This window comes from Euprymna scolopes, chromosome 28, assembly GCF_053919585.1.
Source record: "Euprymna scolopes isolate OS-2025 chromosome 28, ASM5391958v1, whole genome shotgun sequence".
NCBI classification, from domain to species: domain Eukaryota; kingdom Metazoa; phylum Mollusca; class Cephalopoda; order Sepiida; family Sepiolidae; genus Euprymna; species Euprymna scolopes.
In genome coordinates, this window is record NC_136509.1 from 36,229,286 (window position 1) to 36,239,272 (window position 9,987).

Genomic DNA, 9,987 nt, shown 5'->3' on the forward strand with positions numbered 1-9,987 from the left:
AGGTTATACACAGGTGTAATCAAAGCTAGGTCAATCCAGTGAAACGGCACTGGACGAATGAAATGCTCTTTGGGAATGACTACAGTGATAATACCATTCCAAAAGAAGCGTTTTATGTGATCCTAAATGGTTATATACTAAGTCGAAAAGAGTATCGTTGTTGATTGACAATTTGGGCTACAGAATAATTAACTGGTCGAATTCTCGTGCGTGCACATCCCTTCCTAACAACCAACCAGAATAAAAATATAGGGTAGAACGATAAATCCCCTCTAAAGAAAACAAACTACGGCTTTACTTTAAAAATTTTATTTTAAAAAAATCAATTCAGGTAAATTTATTATATAGTAGAGCTGACATCTATTCAAGGTAGCCGCCTTCAGCTTCAATCAACGCCTTGATACAGGTCTGCAACTGGGAGCATACCTTTTCTATAAGAGCCAGCGGGAGCTTGGCAAATACTTGGCGAATGGCGGAGATCAGGCTGGTTTTGATGTTGTGAGAATCATGTTGGTAATGTTGTAAATGTATGACCAAACGAAGTAGTCCAGCAGCTTCAGGTCAGAGGAGGAGGGGGCCAGTGATAGAAGGGTACAAAGTTGTAGCACCTTTTCTAAAGCCAAGCGTTTAAATTCTCGCACTGATTTCCGAGATTGACAGATATATTCGACAAGACATGCCCGAGGAAGGCCGGGGGCTATATCGGCTCAAACGGCGTCAAAATAACACTGAAGATGCGAAAAGTAGTTCGAATAACACAAATTATATAAATCTTTAATACTTATCTAAAAAATTCAGAAATATAAGCTTGTTTGTTATTTGTTTTCAAATTGGATTTTCAAATTGGATTTTCAAATTGGATTTTCAAATAGGATTTTCACATTGGATATTCAAATTGGATTACCAAATAATAAAATAAAATAAATAAATAAAACAATAGAATAATAAAAAAAAAGAATTTCGCAAAGAAGCCATCATTTAAGCGATCATCAAGACTTCTCAGTTGAACGTCTGATGTCGGCATGTCGTCGTTCTAACTTACCAACTCAGTACTACTTATGTTTCAAATTAAATAGACGCTTTAAAATATGTTTAACCACACACAATTTATCTACGTAGGTAGAAGGTATTCTGCCTTTGGTCGACTTTATTACTTGTATATTTGAATTTTGTATGCTTATTTTCTTTTGTTGTGCTTCTCTGCTAAATCCTCACAAAAAATATCGACGGGTACGTATAACGGTCACTCCAAGGCGAGAACCACAGAAAGATGTTGATGTTTTAAATAGAAACTATTTTAAAAGATAAAGATGTAAAACGTTCTCCCAACGTGGGGCTCGAACCCACGACCCCGAGATTAAGAGTCTCGTGCTCTACCGACTGAGCTAGCCGGGATGACTGTCACTGTCAGACAGAATTACTTTGTTATTGTTAAAATTGATGTTTATCAACAAATAATTACGCGCATCATCGCGTGCTGGGCAACTGCATTATTGCTATTTGTAAATACCTATAAGAAATATATAAATTGATAGACCCCTATTAATATAGGGACTTTTATCCTCCCCCCTCCTCTAAATGAACCAGTCTCTGTTGATTTCACGATGGGAGTAAACTTCTGTGCACTTATGTCCACTCTCCAGGCTTTGCCTTCTCTCTTTGAGAAGAAGGGGTTAGTTTATTGCTAATCACCTGAGGCGCCCTTATCGGGAAATGCCGAGGGGCTTCTTAAGCACTTTTTGCAGGTCAGAGTGCCCCTCGGCTGGGGCGCTTTACTTCCCAATCTCATTTTTCGACACTGGCGTCTAAGTTCTTATAGTGGGAGAGAACTAAATAACGTTGCCTAATAACATATCGCTTTCGACGCTTTGGTGATTTTTTTTCTCGATTAGGCAAAAAAAAAAATATATATATATATATATACAACAAATAAATGTTACCAAAGGCAAACTAAGTTACTCTTTCTACTTACCTGGATAAGTTTGTTGTGTTTTAACTGATTTTAAAGTGTTTTTTTTTATTTTTCTAATTTTCTATTGTAAAAAATGTAATGTAAAGTCTGACAAGTTAGAAAAAAAAAACAGAAAGAAAAAAAAATAGTTGCCTCATTAGGTCATAGTCTCGTCTCGATAATTGCTAAGAAATCGAGATTTAAACAAATTGCTGATAAATTCACACACTAAATTGCCACTAATCGTGCGAAAATGTAGCAGTTACACACACACACACACTACACACACACACACACACACATACACACACACACACACAAATACACACACACACGCACACACAAATACACACACAAAAACACAAATGCACACAAATACACACACACACAAATACACACACAAATACACACACACAAATACACACACACAAATACACACACACAAATACAAACACAAATACACACACACAAATACACACGCAAATACACACACACACGCACGCACACACACAAATACACACACACACAAATACACACACACAAATACACACACAAAAACACACACAAATACACACGCAAATACACACACACACGCACGCACACACACAAATACACACACACACACACACCCAAAAACACACACACAAATACAAACACAAAAACACACACACAAATACACACACAAATACACACGCAAATACACACACACGCACACAAATACACACACACACGTACATATTTAACATTGTAAAACCCAATTACTGATTTACAAAAATACTAGTTATTTTTTGCATTATTTAGATTGTTTGGACTAATGTTTCGAAACTTGGTTGTTTTTCTCTCAACGTTTCGACCGATGTAAACTCCAATCATCTTCAGGTGTATTTATACTGGATGTTATTGGGGAATAGTGAAAAAAGATTTTTTTTTGTTTCCCCAACGAACACAGCCGTTAGAAATTGAAAACACAAATAGCGCCAAGTTTATTTCTTTCTTTTATTTTTTTATTTCTTTTTTTTATTTTTTTGTTAAATAAATCCGGGTTTCATTCTGTTTTTTGAATATTTTTTAGATGAGGATTGGTAATAATTTTTGTATAAACACACGCACACACACACACACACACACACACACACACACACACACACACACACACACACACACACACACACACACACACGCGCGCAAGAGCAAACAAAAATTTTTCACCATTCACTAAATAACATAGTGTGAATGCATTTGAAGACGGTCGGAGGTTACATCGGCCGAAACGCTGTGAGAAAAAAAAAACAACCAAGATAAGAACAATAGTTCAAACAATCCAAAATAATCCAAAAAATTATTATTAATCCTCATTTAAAATATATGCAAACATCATATAAAAAAATACTAATATATAAAAAAAATACTAACTTATAAAAAATACTAATATATTAAAAAAAAAAAACTAAATGATAATCCAATACTACAGCAACCTATAAGTGAAACACACACATACACGTACGGAATCCTGTTTAATAGACTTTTTATAGAAAGATGATCTTTTCATATTTGTAATTAAAACGCGGGCTCGAACCCGCAACAACGGTATTAAGAGTCCAGTACTCTACAAACTGAGATAGCCGAGACAACGTATCGAAGCGTCTATTATTGCTTATTCGAACTGGATGCATACGAGCAGTTGTATACATTTATGTGTACGTTTATACGACTTCTCATGGTCACCTCGTGTTTTTCTGTACCTTTCTTGAAAAACAGAGAGAGAGGTAAGAAAGAGGCGGAGAAAGAGGGTTGAGAGAAAAAGGAGGGAGGGGGGGGAGAAAGGGAAAGCAAGAGAGAGAAAGAAACAGTAGTACGAATTTATTGAAGTTCGTACAATAACTGTCATTTTTACAGTAGAGTGTTGTTTTCAGCAAAGTCGCCCTTCCCTTTCTCTCCCTCTCTCTCCCTCCCTCTCTCTTTCTCTCTCTGTCCCTCTGAGCTTATTCTTACTCTCTCTCTACATTGATAAGACTGCTCCAGCCTAACAAATTGGAATAATAGTTAAAAGCTCTCAGCGTTCTGCATCTTCCCGGCTAGCTCAGTCGGTAGAGCACGAGACTCTTAATCTCGGGGTCGTGGGTTCGAGCCCCACGTTGGGAGAAATTTTTACCTACCGGTCTAAAATATACCTTAATTTTCTTACTTAATTGTTCCCATGCAAAATGAAGAAAACTGTAAAATTAGTTTTCATACGCGTTTGAAAGTTTTTCTTGCTCGTGTAGAAGACTTTGACCCCTCCTTTTACTTAAAAATTCACCAAAAGTCAGGAAATTAACAAATTTTAATGAAATTTTCAGTATTTTTCAAATTATGATCGCGGAATATAATGTACACAATGTTTTTATTTAAATTCTAGTAGAAATGTATAATTTTGTTTAAACAAAAAATACACTAAATATAAATTTAGTAAAAATAAACTAACTATAACTTTAGTAAAACTAAAGTTATAGTTTTCAGTAGTAAAAAAAAAAATTAATGAATTTGTGTTTGCATTTTTTTTTATTAAAATAAAGCATCGTAAATTGTAACAATAAAAAAAGAAAAAAAATTTTTTAAAACATTAATGACCTTAAATCCGTATTAATGAATTCGATAAAACTCGAAGAAAAGTTAATTTCTTGAACTGCCGATATTATCATTGAATTAAGCATTGGTTATTTAATATTTTCACACACAAAATTATAACTGAAAAAAAGAAAATTCTACTTTTTTTTTAGATTACATGTTTCGCATATAAAAAATATGTAAGATTCTAATATTTTCCTTGCTTGAATGAACGTGAAACTTTCGGCGTAACACAATTTTTATACAATCTTGAAAAAAAATCAATTTAAAAGCAGGAACGCAGAAAAAATAATTCAATTAGAAAATAATAAAAATTATACAAACGTTCACGTTAGAAATGTGCAGATGCACGACCGAAAACAAAAACAAAAACAACAACAAAACAAAACCAGCATTCCCTACCTAGCTTCAAATATATGACGTAATTTTCAGACAGCCTTTTGACTTTCTGACATTTTAGGCTTCCGTAGAATCCACACTTAGACGGCTTCGTTTGTTTTCGCTGAAGCGAAGCTAGAATTTCTCGCTTTTCGGGGCTTATTAAACTATTTTTTGTACAAACAAGATGTTTTTTTTTATAGATTTAATTCAATATCTTAGGACTTTACTAATTATCTTTCAAATAATCACAGAAAACTATTTATCTTTCAAAGGATTTTTACAATAATTTTTTTAAATTTCAAAATTTAGCTGAAATTTGTCAGCTTCCGTATATCGTCGTGAAAATAGTTTTTTTTATTATAACTTTTTTCACGTGTACAAATATATTTTTTTCTTTAAGAAATTAACTTTTAAATGCAATAACAAAGTAGTTGGAAACCCACAAAAAAGATATAATAAACCGCCATCACTGCTTGTACCTACTATGAATTAAACTGCATCATCACTCTTGCTTCTCTCCCCCCCCTATATATATATATATATATATATATATATATATATATATATATATATATATATATATATGTACTTAATTATTATATATATATATATTTAAAGGAGATTAGAACAATAGTCTAAAGAGCTGAGTGTATTTTAATGTAACAGTGAAATTACTAGTTTAATTAAAATACAGGAAATAGAAAGTGCTCGTTGTAATTTAGATATATAATAAGCTCGATGGTTAAATGTCCTAGAGCTAATTCAATATTAAGTAATGTGATTTATAATTTAAAATTCAAAAATTTTTAAAAAATTTTAAATTTAAAAATCAAATTTTAATTAAATTAAAAATCAGTTTCATAAGAAGGAACAACAACAAAATCAATTATCTGATTTTGTTGTTGTTCCTTCTTATGAAACTGATTTTTAATTTAATTAAAATTTGATTTTTAAATTAAAAATTTTTTTTTAAATTTTTAAATTTTAAATTATAAATCACATTACTTAATATATATATATATATATATATATATATATATATATATATATATATATATATATATATATATGTGGGCTACAGAAGATCAGAAAACATCGGAACCGTCGGTTTCAAATCAATAAAGAGAAGGCCTATAATTAGTCGCATTTATCGAACTCTCTTCATCCATATTTCTTTCGTCGAGACAAATATAAACAGAAGCTATTAATTAAATTTTATGGCGTGAAATGATTAAATTTAAAATCTAGAATTTTTATTATATGCAAGACAAAGAATACATTTCAATACGTATATCTCCTTAACCTATAGGTTTTCGATGTTTACCCATCTATTCAGAGATCAAGATATTAGCAAATATTATGAATGGTTTATACCTAATTTGCTAAATACAATAAATATAGAAAATCATAAAGTTTTTAAAACGTTTTTAAATCATAGAGTAAGGGAAATTAGATATTGGTTCAAAATGAAAAGGATATTAAACTGCATATCCAAATTGTATGGTAAATTCTGAAGTGAGAGTTTTTTGTAGCAGGGAGGTAAACGCATTGGATCGTTTATCTCCATACTTGCAAAAACACTCACTTCGGGATTTACCATACAATTTGTTACCCGTAAACCCAAATGTTTAGACCCAAAATTGGCTGAATAGTTTGCTACAGACCTCAAAAGTCAAATCTTTTGAACATAGACCTCTTGGCAGCCAAATTTTTGGCCCAAAACCGATTAGAAAGCTCGCCCTATATCTGAATACACTTTATGTAAATTTCAAATGTTTAGACCAAAAACTGGCTGAGTAATTTGGTAGAGACCGCAGAGATCATTTTTTTAAAGACTTTGACCCAAATTTTGACCCCTTAACATTTATTGTTTTGGGCTTAAATCAAATTAAAAAGTTTGATCCATGTCGAAGTAACCTACATCAAAAATTTCATTGGCGGAGGAGTTTGGAAGAGTTTTTAAAAGTAAAATTGTTGGACTTTGACCTCTTGACAACCAAATTTCTGGCAGAAAACCGATTAAAAAATCTCAATACCCCTTATGTCAAATCTCGAATTTGTAGACTGAAAAATTGACAAGGTACTTTAATAGCGAAATGCACACACACACACACACACACACACACACACACACACACACACACACACACACACACACACACACACACACAAAATTTCACTTTTATATATATACTAGCAGTTTAGCCGGATCTGCCAGGGTCTTATGCACTTTTCATAACTTGTCCTACGCGTGAATACACTTTATGTAAGATTTCAAATGACCAACAATTTTCTGAGTTATTTCATAGAGACAGCAGAGGTAATTTTTTTTATAACTTGGACCCCAAATATGAACCACTAACATTTATTATTTTGGTCTCAAATCAAAATTAAAAGTTTTACCCATGTCCAAGTTACCTAAATCTAAAATTTCAGGTCTTTAGACCCCAAATTGGGGGAGAAATTTGTTAGACTCTGCAAAGGTCAACTCTGTCAACTCTGACCTTTTGGCAGCCAAATTTTCGCCTCATGTCTGAATACCCGTTATGTATAAAATTTAAATTTTTAGACGAAAACTTTGCTGAGTAGCTTGCTAGACTCGCAAGGGTAAAATCTTTTGAACTTTGACCCCTTGGCACCTAAATCTTTTGACCCAAACCGATTAAAAAGTATGCCCTATCTCTGAATACCCGTTATGTACAATTTCAAATGTTTATACCAGAAATTGGCTGAGTAATTTGGAAGAGACAACAGAGATCGAATTTTTTAAACTTTGACCCCAATTTTAAACCCTTAAAATTTATTTATTCATTTTTTGGGCTCAAATCAAATAAAAAATTTGATCCATGTCCAAGTAACCTACATTTAAAATTTCAACTGTTTAAACCCAAAATGGGCGGAGGAGTTTGGTAGAGTTTTCAAAAGACAAATCGTTAAACTTTGACCTTCTGACAGCCAAATTTCTGGCCAAAAACTGATTAAGAAGATTTCCCAAATCTCAATACCCCTTATGTCAAATCTCGAGTCTGTAGACTGAAAATTGACAGAATTATTTGGTACGGAAATGGACACAGACACAGACACAGACATTTTCACTTATATATATATATATATATATATATATATATATATATATATATATATATATATATATAATAACAACTCTATAGTACAATATTTAGAGATTATAAAGAATCGGAATCGGTAATTGTATCGGAATCAAGAAAAATATAGGAATCGTCCCATCACTAATATATATATATATATATATATATATATATATATATATATATATATATATATATATATATATAACAATTGTAAAGAGCCTACGTGGATCGCTAAACGTTTCAACACTTTCATGCTTCGTCAGGGCTCCAATTGAAACTCGTGCTTATAAAAAAAAATTGAACAAAAATTGATTTTATTGTTCTTTGTTCGAACTGCGAGGTTCAATTGGAATCCTTACGAAACATGAAACTGTTGGAACGTTGATCGATCCGTGTAGACTCTCTACTATATTTATATAATTTTTAATCTATAAAAGCTCTACATACGTATTGAGCAGTTTCGAAAAAATATATCTGAACTTTTTATTAATCAATTAATATATATATATATATATATATATATATATATATATATATATATATGTATATAAATTAAAAAAATATATATCTGTTTATTTTGTAATAATGCGTTGTTTTGGCTTCAAATGTATCTAATACGTATTTATTTTATTCAAACTCAACCAGCGCCTCTATCAAGGAACACAAAGCCTAATGTGAATTCCGCGTGACCAACGCACCGTTCCGACATTTGAAAAGACCGACTTCTACTGATTCTATGATCCAACAAAAACATGTTAAAAAAAAGAAAGAAAGACACTGAGCTTCAATCTATGGTCCCCCCTCGCCAAACTTTCACAAGAAACACTCGTCTAGCTGTAAACACTATCAATAATTTCCCCCACTCTTTATCTGTGCCTAAACCTAAACATAGATTCCATGAACAAAGCTTCTTTCTTAGAACTGCACGCCTGTGGAATTGTCTTCCGTTTTCCTGCTTTCCGGCTGACTACAATATGGTTGTGTTCAAGTCTAAGGTAAATAAGTTCTTGATGAGCCGTTCCATATAAGTTATTAAATTTACCAAATTTTCATTACTAATGATTACTATATTGACCAACTTCTACTGTACACTCTTTAACCCTTATCCTTGAGTGGCCTCTGGGCCTTGATAATGTGGTGATGCCTTTGTAAAAAAAAACAAAAACAAAAACATACTGATGAAGTGTATCTTCGAAATATATTTATAAATTTCAATATAAATTAAAAAAAAAATAAATATCTGTTTATTTTGTAATAATGCGTTGTTTTGGCTTCAAACGGACCTAATACGTATTTATTTATGAAAATATTATATTTAAACATATTTTTCCACCATATATATATATATATATATATATATATATATATATATATATATATATATATATATATATATATAAATATTTTGTGTACAGAAAGTTGTTAGATGAGACAAGTCATTGGTACCGTCGGTTTCAAGCCCGATAATCAGAACCGTTTAAGATATTCATATCAAGCTCTCTTCAGCCAATACCTATCTCTATGCTATGATGAGTATTGGCTGAAGAGAGCTTGAGGTGGATATCTTAAACGGTCCTAATTATCGGGCTTGAAACCGACGGTACCAATGACTTGTCTCATCATCTGTACACAAAATACAAAATATAAATACGCTCTTATTTTCCGGATTTTCCTTTTAATTGAACACTCTGCTGGATTTCTTTTTCCAAAAAAACTAATCATATATATATATATATATATATATATAATAAAAATAAATATAGAATCAAATAAAAATAATATAAACACGTCCTCCTGCATGTCGATTATAATCAGAAAGGCAACAGGTAACAACAACAGCAAACGGGACTCAGCGACGATATGTCCGGCGCCATTTTCTTTTAGCTCGAAGCGTTTTTTTTTCATTCTTTCTCGCGTGGAAGTTGCCAGTCCGCTTTC

At 32.0% G+C, this 9,987-nt stretch overlaps 2 non-coding genes across 2 annotated transcripts; one reads left to right on the top strand and one right to left on the bottom strand.

Annotated features, from left to right (window-relative positions):
- Positions 1-1,322: 1,322 nt before the first annotated feature.
- Positions 1,323-1,395, bottom strand: Trnak-cuu (transfer RNA lysine (anticodon CUU)). The gene has a single exon. It is a non-coding gene; the product is annotated as a tRNA-Lys (tRNA).
- Positions 1,396-4,020: 2,625 nt separating this feature from the next.
- On the top strand, positions 4,021-4,093 carry Trnak-cuu (transfer RNA lysine (anticodon CUU)). The gene has a single exon. It is a non-coding gene; the product is annotated as a tRNA-Lys (tRNA).
- Positions 4,094-9,987: the final 5,894 nt, after the last annotated feature.